The sequence below is a fragment of the Drosophila mauritiana genome, chromosome X (assembly GCF_004382145.1).
Source record: "Drosophila mauritiana strain mau12 chromosome X, ASM438214v1, whole genome shotgun sequence".
In the NCBI taxonomy this organism is placed as follows: Eukaryota; Metazoa; Arthropoda; class Insecta; order Diptera; family Drosophilidae; genus Drosophila; species Drosophila mauritiana.
In genome coordinates this window covers 12,323,131-12,337,153 of record NC_046672.1, presented here as the reverse complement: position 1 = coordinate 12,337,153, position 14,023 = coordinate 12,323,131, and the positions used below count along the sequence as shown (strand labels likewise).

The 14,023-nt window shown below is 41.8% G+C and overlaps 1 protein-coding gene across 1 annotated transcript in view; it reads left to right on the top strand.

Annotated features, from left to right (window-relative positions):
* The window catches only part of LOC117147899, a 59,827-nt gene that overhangs the window by 15,406 nt on the left and 30,398 nt on the right, over positions 1-14,023 (top strand). The window lies entirely within an intron of this gene.

Below are 14,023 nucleotides of genomic sequence, written 5' to 3'. Positions count from 1 at the left end.
TAGTTTTTCAAGCCCCTCAAGGCCCGCCCTCTTTCACAAATTTTTTTTTCCTATTGTGGGTGAGGCTGTGGTCGTGGTTTTTGGTCTGCAACCCGCTGAGTGGTGCATTTTCGTAGTACATGCCACTTGGCACTTGGTCAAAATGCTGCGGCTAAGCTAATTTTGGCTACAACGCAGCAATGGGTTCAACCTTTTATGGCAGTACTTAATGTTATTCTGCAACATTTTCTATTCAAACAGTCTAGTAACTAGTAACTATTTGATGTGTTAAATACAATTTACAAAAAATACACTTTATTTGAAGACGTATTTTAAAGAGTGACACATAGTAAGTGACCCAGATAAAAAGGTTTTTTTTACATTCGGTTTGTAGATCCCGACTTTAATGTACAAATTTAATTATTCAGGCCTCAATTAGATCCATGCTTCTAATCTATTTAAAGTAATCTCTGATCTCCGCGCCTGTCTGCTATTAAAGATAGAACCATAAACCGAAAAAAAGAAGCGATAAATGCAAAGAGAAAAACACTTTTGCGGAGTTCCGGTTCGCGATTCGCTGGCTCGAGTGCTTTGGGGCTATCCAAAAACCAAAAGATGCCCTCACTCGAGGGCCATTACAACAAAAGTCGCCGCTCGATTCTGGCAAAACAACTTGAGGGGCATCAAAGTCGGCGTTGATGATAATGATGTTGATTGGGATCAGTGGATGCTGACGAACAGATGATGATGGGCACAGATCACAGACTATGAAGAAGATCCCCACGATGATGTTGTACGGTGCGAGAACGGTAGCAAAAGTTTGCCGAAAAATACCTCAATGGATTTGTGAGTTCTAAACACAATTAATAGGTGTTGAAACAGCAGGTTCAAGAGTTCAAGGCTGACGATCCGTGCCGAAGTTCTGTGGAACTTAATTGGGTTTCTACCTTGATTATTCTTCTTTGATTTTGAAGTCAAATAATTTATTAACTATGCATATAAGTTAAAAACAAAAGATATTAAAGCAAAACGACTGGGTAGACTATGCATGACTATTATCTATGAAGGTAATAAATGGGTGTGAAAACAGTGGGGGATCCTGAATGGATTGATAAGTTCAAGGTTAGCCACCACTCATCGCACACAACTTTCAGCTGAGTCAGTTTAGTTTTACTTTCCTCATTTATTCCCATCAAATTTTCACCGAACAATAAACCCATTCAAGTGGGATTAGTGTCTAAAAATACTTTTGCAGCATCATCATAACTTAATAGGGGATTGCAGTTGAACCCGAAAACCGAAATAAAAATACAAAATAAAACTGGTTATCGAGTGGCTTATTATGTTTGTTAGGATTTCCCAGCGCAGAACATACAACAAATTGAATTCTTACCATATCCGCAATTATGATGATAATCGCGTCAAATTTGTTATTGTTTGGGGTGTTAAATAATGGTTAATAATAAACAGCCAGCGCTGCGAAACGCCATTAATTAATAATAATAAATGATGAACTAATCAAATAAAAGCGTGAAAAGTGAAGCTGCGATGTTAATGATGCTTGAGGCGCTCAGATCATTCATTAGTTTGGTTCGTGTCGGTTGATTTGAGCATAGTAGTGTGAAGTGCAGCCACACTGAAAACATGGTACAGTCACACTAAAAGCAATGTACATAAACAGCAATTGAACGCTTCGCTGGCGCCAAAAAGTGCATAATGCACAGTTAGCCGCGACACTCGCTAATGGCTCCTCATTATGTTCCATTAGCGGTGACTGTACCTTGTCCACAGTCCATCCTGCTCCATCTCTTTCTCCGTCCCTCTCTGTTTTGCAGCTGCTACGTCTGCTCCACTGCGATGGCTCATAATTTATGCAGCTTGGCAAAGTTTTCGTGTAAGAAGGTATGGCTTAGACGCTTAAGCGGATGTAATGCCAGTCGCAAATGAACTTGTAATTTACAATGCATCTGACACTGACAACTGACAGGTGACTGTACCCAGGTACTCGATACTTGTACTCGTTTTTCGCAGCACATTCGCTGACAGAGGGTACTTGGTCAGTGCTTGTCGGATTCTTGGCTGGACTTAATCTAGGGTTTAAATCCAACTTGGTCATCTTTGTTGATGTTGCAAGGGATTTGCTAATTGCGGTTATGCTTGGTATAGCTTGCAGTTACGTTTTAGTGTTTGGAAGAGCTCTACGAGTGGCATTTTAAGTCTGTGTTTAACTCAATAGTTCGGACTCATAATTTCTTGGAGAGTAAGGAAAAACACAAGATAGCATTATTTAAAAGTGCTTAAATTGATCGGTGGCCCTTTTTTTGCAGTACATCTTAACTAATTTAGAAGGGCTTTGGTTTATCCCCCTGAAGTTCACTCGTCTGTGGCTAATTGAATCATGAATGGAACTGAATTGCAATGTGTTCATTTTATCAAAGTTTCCATTTTCCGGGACATTCAAGTAATCGCCTTAAGGAAACGAAGTGGTCGGAGTGCGAAGAGAAAGTAAACATTTGCCTAGGCCAAGAGCCTGTTTCACTTCCAACGTTCCCGACCAGGATTCTCGATGTCGTCGTGATAAGAACTTCAGTGACGTCGAAAAGGGGGGTGGGAATGGCCTGTCATCGCTCTTATCGCGTTTTTCCTCCTCTTTTCGTTCCCATCGACTTGTTATTTCTGTAACGTGTAACGAATTAAAATGATGAAAGACTGGAGTACCTATACTTGCGGGCGCACGCTTTAGAGGCCGGCTCTAGCTCATGGCAATGGGTGTGGTGATCTTGCTTGTACAGATCTCTTTTCGTTACAGACAACAATTAATAAGATCAAGAAATTGAGCGTGCTTGCAACAACAACAAAATGAAGGAGCTAGAATGCAAAAATCGGAGGAAGGAAATTAATACTTTCGGAAGCGGACAGTTCTAGAATGGGAGAAAAGTTTGAGAATTTTTCGCCGGCGAAGCACAGGTGGAATCGTGTTCGCGCATTGCCCTACCCTACCTTAGACCACTTTCCTTAAGAGCATAGCTCTAGTGGTCCCTTCAGTGCCCTACGTCAGGAGAAACATCAGCCGAGTCAGTATTTAGGTTTTCTTAGAAATTCATATTTTCAAAATCAATCAAGGCTTAATAATTAATAACAATATTTATATTTAAAAATAAGTACATACTAAAGAACCAAGTAAATATACAAATAATATACGGGCTAGTGTAACTCAAAAGATCTAAAGCAAGGTTTATTCACGCAGTTGCGAGATCAGAAAAGGTAGTTCAATTCGATGTTCGAGATCATCACAATTAAAGGTTAAAAATACTAGGGCTAAATATATATATTTTCCATTTTTCATTTAAATCTTTAATAATTTCCGTTCTCTCTATAATCTCTTTCTTAATTTTAATTTTTAATTTTAATTTAATTTATTTTAATTTTATTTATTATTTTTTTTGAGTTTTTATTATACCGAATCTTTAACGAGAAAGAAAGTTAATTCTGTTTGAGAGAGAGCCACTAATAAATTCGGTTAAATTTTCTTTTCTCTTTATATTTCAATTGGCTGCTCTCGCCACTCCATTATCATATATATATTTTTTTAATTGCAGTGTGAATACAACATAAGATGACCTCTAGCAAAATTTATTCGGTTTACAACCGAACATTTCCAATAAGAATAAAATTTTATCAATGAGACTCACTCAACTTTTCACTCCTCGGCGAAAGATCGATCTCCCGGCGCAAATGAGCTGAAACGAAAAGGTGGCTTTTTCCACAAACACTATAAAGAGGCATAATTTTTGGATAACACGACTGCATGAAAAAAAATTTTAAAGATCCCCACTTGAATATTTAAATGAGTAATTTCCGAAAAGGAACTCCAAAGAAAATTTAATTAGCTTAGGTTAGATCACTTACTATTTAAAACTTTAATCACTAATAAGAATTCATTTTTTTTTAAATTCAAGAAAAATTATTAAACGGTATGACCGAGTTTCCTACTCGTGAACCTATTCTTATGGCTTAACGTTAAACCTAAACTACATAGGAATAATTTTAATTTCTGCCACTCTATGTCCAAGATGGCGATCAGGTGGAATTAATACTCTTTAGTAAGGTTAGGTCTGGCTTTCGGCATATCTCAGCGTACACTTAGAAATTTTGTTCGATTCAACTGGAATTTAATTTAATTTCGACATTCTAGACTGCCGATCAAGCCTAAAGAAAATTCTATTCACTCTAACCTCACTCTAAGCTCTACTTAGGCTGCATTTTTATTTGTTTAAAGATCCCTCCTGGTGGCCCCGATTTAGGGCGGTCGCTGTCCGGCTGCTGCGGCTGGTCCTTTGCTCCGGCTCGCTGGAAAGGCGCTCCACTACTCGGCCTGGCGCAGTTGCCGTCTCTCCTTCTGCCCGCCGGTAGCGGATCCGTAAAATCGTAGGACCCGGGCGAAAGTATAAGACGTCCAGCGAAAACCCACCGGGCTTCAATTTCGGCTGCAGTTTGTCCCAGTCGAAGCTAGGATTTGGCGGCAAAGCGGCGGTGAGAGGGCCGTGACAAACGCCGATCTCTACGGCTTAATATCGCCGGGAAAACACACGCCGGACTTATTCCGCGCACCACTATAAGCGAAGGAACGCCGTATTCTCGATATTTCGCACGACAAAAAAATTCCGTATGACCGCAAGTTAAAATTTTCGACGCACTTTTACAACTTGACGCGTTGACTGTTCAGATCGAAAAGAAGGCGAACCGGAAACATTAGTCGAGGCGTAGGCCATCGGCGGAAATCACGATCAGCTGAACAACACTTTTTCTTCGATAACCGAATAATACCAAACTTATCGGGTGCAGCTAATAAGGGTTGCATCCAGTCTAGTACATTCTAGCTACTTCGTGCTACATCTAGTATGACCTCACATTAGTGTGTCACAGCTGACCGCCCTATCGATTATTTATCGAGATTTTTTTTTTCACCCACTGCTTCAGTCGCCTCTACAAAACCCCCCCGCTACACTCAGACTAGGGTACTCATTGACACACTAGGCTGAGACCGACTGGAAGCACCTTACTGCCGAATGTCCTTGGCATGATAGGTACCCACAACTCGTCCTTGGAGATCCTCCAGCTCGTAATACACGTTGCCGATCTTCTTCCGAACTCGAGACTTCACGAACGTCGGTCCAAACTTGGCGTTGTAACCGGTTTGGAAACAGCTTGGCTTAAAATTCCGCCGATAAACTTCTTGCCCTTCGACAAATGATACCTCACGAGAACGGATATTATACCGCTTCTCATTCTCGTTATGCTTGTTTCTCATCTGATCGACAGCTTGCTTCCGCATTATCTCGAAAGATTCGTGCCGGTCGAACTTTAGAGAACGATCGTCCAGGAGATTTAGGCGTCTGATCAACGAATACGTCGACCCTGACGTGATCATGTGCTGCCCAAATACCATATAATAGGGACTAGTACCAATGCTAGAATGCACCGCCGACCTCAACGCACAACATATTCGGCTGAGAAACTCATCCCAGTCCTTCTGGTCGAGACGCAGATAGGCCCTGATTGCAGCAATTACTGATCTGTTCACGCGCTCCGAAGCATTTGCCTGAGGCGAGTGAACAGCGGTCAGAGTGTGCTTAACGCCGTACTGCTCCATAAGTTTCTGGAACGTCCTCGCTCGAAATTGGGAACCATTGTCAGACAGTATCACTTCGGGCACTCCGAACGTCATGAACAACTCGTCTTCCAGATACTTTATGACGACGCTGGAATCAATCTTCTTTACGGGTTTCATGAACACGTATTTCGTAAAATGATCCAGAACAATAAAGATTCCTATGTTGCCGCTCCTTGACCTAGGATACGGTCCGAGAAAATCTATGAACAAACGCTGGAAGAATCGCTGCGATTCAGGCGCTTTTCCCAAAGGCGGTCTGAGAGTGAAATTTGGAGATTTTGTACTCTTACAAACCTCACACGCACTAATATAAGCCCTCACGTCCGAAACGAGACCGGGCCAGAAGTAATATCGCCGTATTCTTTCCAAGGTTTTGTGTATGCCACCATGCGCAGCTAACGGACTATCGTGCGCGCGAGCCAGAATCTTCGATACCAACTCTTTGGGGACCCAAAGTTTCCAGGCGTATTCGTCATGCATTCGTTCTCCAGTCAGGTGCTCGGCTTTTCTATATAAAAACCCGCTCTCCACCTTGAGATCAGGAAAATTCGAGGTATTTTCCTTTACGGTCTCTACCAACTTTACGTAGTCACTAGACTGGAAAAATTCAGAGTCGAAATCAACAATTAAGTCTTCTTGCAAGTCCACCGCGGCTACAATCTCCTCGTTTACACGAGACAGTGTATCCGGGACGACATTTAAAGAACCCTTACGGTGTTCAATCTCGAACTTGAATCTTTGCAAAGCTAATGCCCATCGCGCCAGTCGTGAATTTAGATCGTGATTGGACATTAGCCACTTGAGCGAAGCATGGTCGGTTATTATTTTAAAAGGGAGTCCTTCCACGTATGCTCTGAAGTTTTTGAGAGCTACTATTGCGGCCAAACACTCCTGCTCTGTGACGGTATAATTTCGTTGAGCTTTGTTCAGCTTCTTCGAAACGAAAGCGATAGGACGCTCGTCACCTTCTTCGGACACTTGTACTAGCACGGCACCCACGCCTGACTTGCTAGCGTCGCAATGTATGGCAAACGGCTTCGCAAAATCCGGACTACACAGGACTGGAGCTTTGCTAAGACACTCTTTGAGCTTGATGAACGCTTCAATTGCCTCCTTCGTTAGTACAAACTTCCGCTTCGTGGTCATCAAGTCAGTCAATGGTGCAGAAAGTGTCGCGAAGTTTGCCACGAATTTCCTGTACCATCCGCACAATCCCATGAAACTGCGCAAGCTTTTCAAACTTTTAGGCAATGGGAAATCGGTAATCGCGGCCACCTTTTCAGGGTCTGTGCGAATTCCACCGTCTCCGATAATGTGGCCCAAATAGCGTACTCGTCGCATACAAAAGTGACTTTTAGCGACGTTTAGCGTTAAGCCCGCGCGCTTTATCTGCAGGGCTAACTCCCTGAGTACATTCAAATGGCTCTCAAAACAAGAAGATACTACTAGTAGGTCGTCTAGATAGATAAAAACCTCGTTTCTCAAATGAGCCGGCACTACTTTGTCCATTAACCGTGACATAGTGCTCGTGGCGTTACACAACCCGAAAGGCATGACTCTAAACTGATATAACGGTCTACCCGGGACGGTAAAAGCTGTTTTGTCCCGAGACTTAGGATCCAAAGGGACCTGCCAATATGCATCCTTCAGATCTAGGCTCGATATGTACTCAGCTCTCGGCAAACGACTCAGTATCCCGTTTATTTGGGGTAACGGATATGCATCCTTCTCCGTAAAACTATTGACCTTTCGACAGTCAAGACAAATTCTGACTTTGCCTGGTTTAGTCACCATCACGATCGGTGAAGACCAAGCACTCTCAGACTCCTCTATCACCCCTAAGCGTAACATCCGGTCGATTTCCGCATACATTGCTTTTTCGACGGCGGGGGAGACAGGGAAATGCCGTTGCTTCACAGGCCTAGCGGTGCCCACATCGATCGAATGAGAGACCAAATTCGTCTTACCTAACCCTTCCTGGCTAAAGGAAGGAAAACAGTTGATTACATTGGCCAACTTGGCTTTGTCACCTTCACACAATTCGTGCTGGTCCACCACCGTTTGCTGGTTGGGCTCAGGCGACGATATTTCAGCTATTTTCAAGTTAGCAGGAAGGAGGTCATATAGTTTCCAAAAGTCAATTCCCAAATAGAGATCCTGTTTTAACGATGGCACGACATACAACTTCAAAAGCTTTTTGATGTCACCGTATTCCACTTCTATCTTTAGCAGTCCTACTATCCGTTGAGAATTCCCGTCGGCTGTCGCAGCTTCTCCTATCAACGACTTAAACTTCTTGTCTTCCATCGCAGCTCGCACTAACCCTCCTCCAATACAACTAATCGATGCGCCTGAATCCAACAATCCGTAGACTAGGCGATTCAATAAGCGAATCGGTAAGAACGGTCGAGGGTCTCGAGGTCCTGTCGGAATAGATCTGATGTAATCCAAACTGGCTTTACATTTTTTGACATTCTTCCAGAACAATTTCAAGCGTCGAGCACTGCGAGGTTTTCGTTTAAGAATTGCTGGAGTTTTTCTGGAATCCGAAATACAGACGTTTCGTAATTCCGAAATCTTGATGTGAAGCAGTCTAATAGCCGGTTTAATTGGTACGTCAGGGAGGAGTAGAGACACACTTTTATTGGTGTTCTCTACTGATCGGTCATTGTCGACTGATTCCTTGCGGCATTCGAAGTCTGCGGTTTGACTGGCAACTTCGACATGCCGACCTTGAAGTTTTTTGAGCATTTTCTGCAACTTGGTTTGTATGTGTTTGCAGCACCACACCCGTAACAAAACACTCGTCTTTCGGCTATGCATTCTTGGTATCGGTGACCTTCGACTCGGCAATTCCAACACACTAGGGAAAAAGCTTCGATTTCGTTCTCAGCTCCGTATGTTGACTTCACCTCATCTTCACTCTCCTGACAGACCTCGGAAATCTCACGTTTAAACGGGGTATCTTTTGCGTAGCTACTACATCTTCTGACGTCAGCCAGGAATGCCTCCCTTCGCTTACAAATCTCTCTTAACTCCGACACCGTTCGGACATCTAAGTTTAGAATTTCGTGGCGGATCTCTGGACGAAGGTTATTTCTCAGCACGCGGACAAGTTTGTTGGCTGTCCAAGGCTGTCCTAGCTGGTCGACTAACTCGGATACCGTGTCGTAGAAACTATCAAACGATTCATTTGGTTTTTGTTTGGTATTCCGGATCAGTTCTTCTATGTCCCCGTCGTCGCGACTCTGTCGAAATTGCAGGCGTAGGGCTGTGCAAAATCTCTCCCACAGAATTTCACCGTTGGCTTTATGATAGCGCCAAAAGAAGTCGTTCGCCTTGCCTTCAAACAATACACTTATGTTTCTGCATAACAGGTTGAAATTTCCGTTCAACGTCTGCCTTGTAAGCGCTTCGACTCTGTATATAAAGTTGTCCACTGACACTCCTACACCAGAATATTTTATTTTCCAACCATTTAATATGTGGACGACTTTATCTGGCCGATCAAACAAATCGGAAGAAGCGCTTCGCGGAGAAGGAACTGGGTTTGGCGATGCTGTATACTGCCTCTCATATTCGTTTGGGTGATCAGCGGACATTTCACTGGCTGTAACGACTACAGCTGGACTCGGAGTGGGCATTATTCGCTGCATGCTTGAGGTGATAGCGTTCTGTACTAAATCAGCCATCTTCTCTGACAACGTTGCTAGAAGCCTCCGCTCCATGGCTAACAAAGCTGCATTAGCACTTACAGCGCTTGAACTAGCTTCATTTGCGTTAGCACCGCTGGCTGATGTCGAAGGACCCCCGTCTACTGTTGCGGCTGGAAGATTTTTCGTTTTACTGCGAGTTTCTCTCCCTACCCTTTCGGACGCTTCGGCTGGAGGCCTACAGGTTAGTTTGCACCTCGGACAGATCTCACTTTTTTTAAAATGATTGCCAATGCACTCCCTGTGAAATTCATGGTGACAGGTTGTCACATACAAATCTTGTGTGCTGATCTCGGCTGCACATAATTTACAAACAGGGTTTGAGACACTAGGAGATTTCCTAGTTGGTGATCGGTCTAACCCCATCATACTTGCTAAAAATTACCGGTTCAAAATGGCGAGCAAAAAAGAAAATAAACTTATACGTAAAAATATCAGCGATAAGGTGCGAAAAAGATAATAAAACTGAACTCTTAGCTTGATGTTCTCCTTTCGTAGGGCTGTCTATTATTTTGGCTCAAAATTCTCACGAAGGCGTAGACGGAGTTTCATTAAAATAAGATATTCCATGTTAGACTAAATTTCAACACCACCAGTAGGTGTATCAGTTAAGTCTCGGATCGTGCCTTTTCCTTGGCACGAATATTCCAACCTATAAGAAACTCTATCTTATTTAAACGAATAGTAAATAGAGGAAAATCGTCAACTATATGAGGATCTTGCATTTCTCTTGAGTAACGCAAAGATTTTCCGTCATGTTGCGTTAATGATTTTTTTTTTTTTTTTTTGTAGAATAGCGTTTAGTTAGCTCAAGGAAGTAGATAAAACCGGGACAGAAACCTAACCGAAGTTACTGTTACTCTGTTTTCCTCAGCAAAATCCACATTTCCCTTTGCTACACTTAGGAAAATTTTTGGGATCAGTCTTAGTTATGGCCAGTCAGCAATATTAGTATTGACTTGACGTGTACTCCACAACCAATTCTAAACACAAAAATTTTTGGAAGTGAGACAGAAAATTTAAAGAAAGGATTGAAAATATTAATTCGCGAGTCTTAATGAATTTTAAAAAAAAAACTCACTAAGGCCCCACACGTTGGGCGCCACTTTATCTTATTCATTATTATTCTTAACTAAACTGTAACGTGTAACGAATTAAAATGATGAAAGACTGGAGTACCTATACTTGCGGGCGCACGCTTTAGAGGCCGGCTCTAGCTCATGGCAATGGGTGTGGTGATCTTGCTTGTACAGATCTCTTTTCGTTACAGACAACAATTAATAAGATCAAGAAATTGAGCGTGCTTGCAACAACAACAAAATGAAGGAGCTAGAATGCAAAAATCGGAGGAAGGAAATTAATACTTTCGGAAGCGGACAGTTCTAGAATGGGAGAAAAGTTTGAGAATTTTTCGCCGGCGAAGCACAGGTGGAATCGTGTTCGCGCATTGCCCTACCCTACCTTAGACCACTTTCCTTAAGAGCATAGCTCTAGTGGTCCCTTCAGTGCCCTACGTCAGGAGAAACATCAGCCGAGTCAGTATTTAGGTTTTCTTAGAAATTCATATTTTCAAAATCAATCAAGGCTTAATAATTAATAACAATATTTATATTTAAAAATAAGTACATACTAAAGAACCAAGTAAATATACAAATAATATACGGGCTAGTGTAACTCAAAAGATCTAAAGCAAGGTTTATTCACGCAGTTGCGAGATCAGAAAAGGTAGTTCAATTCGATGTTCGAGATCATCACAATTAAAGGTTAAAAATACTAGGGCTAAATATATATATTTTCCATTTTTCATTTAAATCTTTAATAATTTCCGTTCTCTCTATAATCTCTTTCTTAATTTTAATTTTTAATTTTAATTTAATTTATTTTAATTTTATTTATTATTTTTTTTGAGTTTTTATTATACCGAATCTTTAACGAGAAAGAAAGTTAATTCTGTTTGAGAGAGAGCCACTAATAAATTCGGTTAAATTTTCTTTTCTCTTTATATTTCAATTGGCTGCTCTCGCCACTCCATTATCATATATATATTTTTTTAATTGCAGTGTGAATACAACATAAGATGACCTCTAGCAAAATTTATTCGGTTTACAACCGAACATTTCCAATAAGAATAAAATTTTATCAATGAGACTCACTCAACTTTTCACTCCTCGGCGAAAGATCGATCTCCCGGCGCAAATGAGCTGAAACGAAAAGGTGGCTTTTTCCACAAACACTATAAAGAGGCATAATTTTTGGATAACACGACTGCATGAAAAAAAATTTTAAAGATCCCCACTTGAATATTTAAATGAGTAATTTCCGAAAAGGAACTCCAAAGAAAATTTAATTAGCTTAGGTTAGATCACTTACTATTTAAAACTTTAATCACTAATAAGAATTCATTTTTTTTTAAATTCAAGAAAAATTATTAAACGGTATGACCGAGTTTCCTACTCGTGAACCTATTCTTATGGCTTAACGTTAAACCTAAACTACATAGGAATAATTTTAATTTCTGCCACTCTATGTCCAAGATGGCGATCAGGTGGAATTAATACTCTTTAGTAAGGTTAGGTCTGGCTTTCGGCATATCTCAGCGTACACTTAGAAATTTTGTTCGATTCAACTGGAATTTAATTTAATTTCGACATTCTAGACTGCCGATCAAGCCTAAAGAAAATTCTATTCACTCTAACCTCACTCTAAGCTCTACTTAGGCTGCATTTTTATTTGTTTAAAGATCCCTCCTGGTGGCCCCGATTTAGGGCGGTCGCTGTCCGGCTGCTGCGGCTGGTCCTTTGCTCCGGCTCGCTGGAAAGGCGCTCCACTACTCGGCCTGGCGCAGTTGCCGTCTCTCCTTCTGCCCGCCGGTAGCGGATCCGTAAAATCGTAGGACCCGGGCGAAAGTATAAGACGTCCAGCGAAAACCCACCGGGCTTCAATTTCGGCTGCAGTTTGTCCCAGTCGAAGCTAGGATTTGGCGGCAAAGCGGCGGTGAGAGGGCCGTGACAAACGCCGATCTCTACGGCTTAATATCGCCGGGAAAACACACGCCGGACTTATTCCGCGCACCACTATAAGCGAAGGAACGCCGTATTCTCGATATTTCGCACGACAAAAAAATTCCGTATGACCGCAAGTTAAAATTTTCGACGCACTTTTACAACTTGACGCGTTGACTGTTCAGATCGAAAAGAAGGCGAACCGGAAACATTAGTCGAGGCGTAGGCCATCGGCGGAAATCACGATCAGCTGAACAACACTTTTTCTTCGATAACCGAATAATACCAAACTTATCGGGTGCAGCTAATAAGGGTTGCATCCAGTCTAGTACATTCTAGCTACTTCGTGCTACATCTAGTATGACCTCACATTAGTGTGTCACAGCTGACCGCCCTATCGATTATTTATCGAGATTTTTTTTTTCACCCACTGCTTCAGTCGCCTCTACATTTCCGTTTATAATTTTTTCTTTGAACTTTCCATTCCTTTGTCGAGCAAAAAATGTCAAATTCAGCTATTTGTTTAATTGAAAATAAAGAACTGACGCTACAAGCCTTGATACGGGGCGTGCCCAATTGTTGTGTGTCATTAATTTAAATTAGAGCTTGAAGCCCAATTCCATTCCACATCGATTTGCTACTTCACTGGATACGTTTAATGGGGATGGAGTTGGAAGTCGGTAGATTATGTGTTTAGCTAGATAAAGTAAAATCATGGGGGAAATGTAGAAGTACTTCTGCTGAATCACTGAAATGCAGGGAGTGAAAATTCGATTTCAATGTTTTTGAAGACTTGAAGCAGTTGTAGACCTTCTAAAATGATTTGATATCTTTAAGATACTTAAATTTGCCGCAATATTTTCGACACATTGTGTGATTTATGGAATGTTTTATAAAAATGAGTTATATTCACGAATATCATCATCTATTTGCTTTCTTTCCCCTCTTGTATTCGGATTTCCTCCACTCCTTTGCCCCAAAAGTAAGTTTAACTTTTTGCTTATCGCCTTTAGCCTGGCAACAATAACAATTTGTTGCTAATGCACATTGCTATTTGCTTAACCCACAAGCACACAGCAACCACCACCCCCGGCACCTTTTCATATATGTAGCTAACCCCCCACCAAAGATGACTTCCCCGTCCATGAATGGCTGTGGGAACATGAGCTAAACTACTCATTAAGCCAACTTTGGCGTTTGTCCATATGAAACTCAAGCGATTTGTCCACAGTTCAGAGGAAAAGAGGGGAGATATGCTAGGATGTCAGGGGCGGAGTCGTTTCAAGGGTATGGGTTAAGCTTATCCCCAGTGCTGTGTTTGATTAAGCAATTCCAGGCGGAAATTAAATGGACACGCAAAACAAACTGTGAGCTGGAAAAGCTGCTCCCAGGATCACCACCAGTAAACAAAAAAAAGTGAGCGAAAAGGGTCATTCGGAAGGAAAATGGGGGAGATGCAGGGCGATGGGCAGCTCTGACCCCCATGGGTTCGTCTCTATCAAAGTTAACTGAGCAGCGCTCAAGTGAGAAGATTAAATCGCCATAAATATTAACTACAGTTGCTTCGCCATTTGAAATGGTTGGTAGGTTGGTGGGTCCATCGCTCCACCGAAAGGTAAGACAATTCGAAAGCGTTCGCCTTGATTTAGCACCGG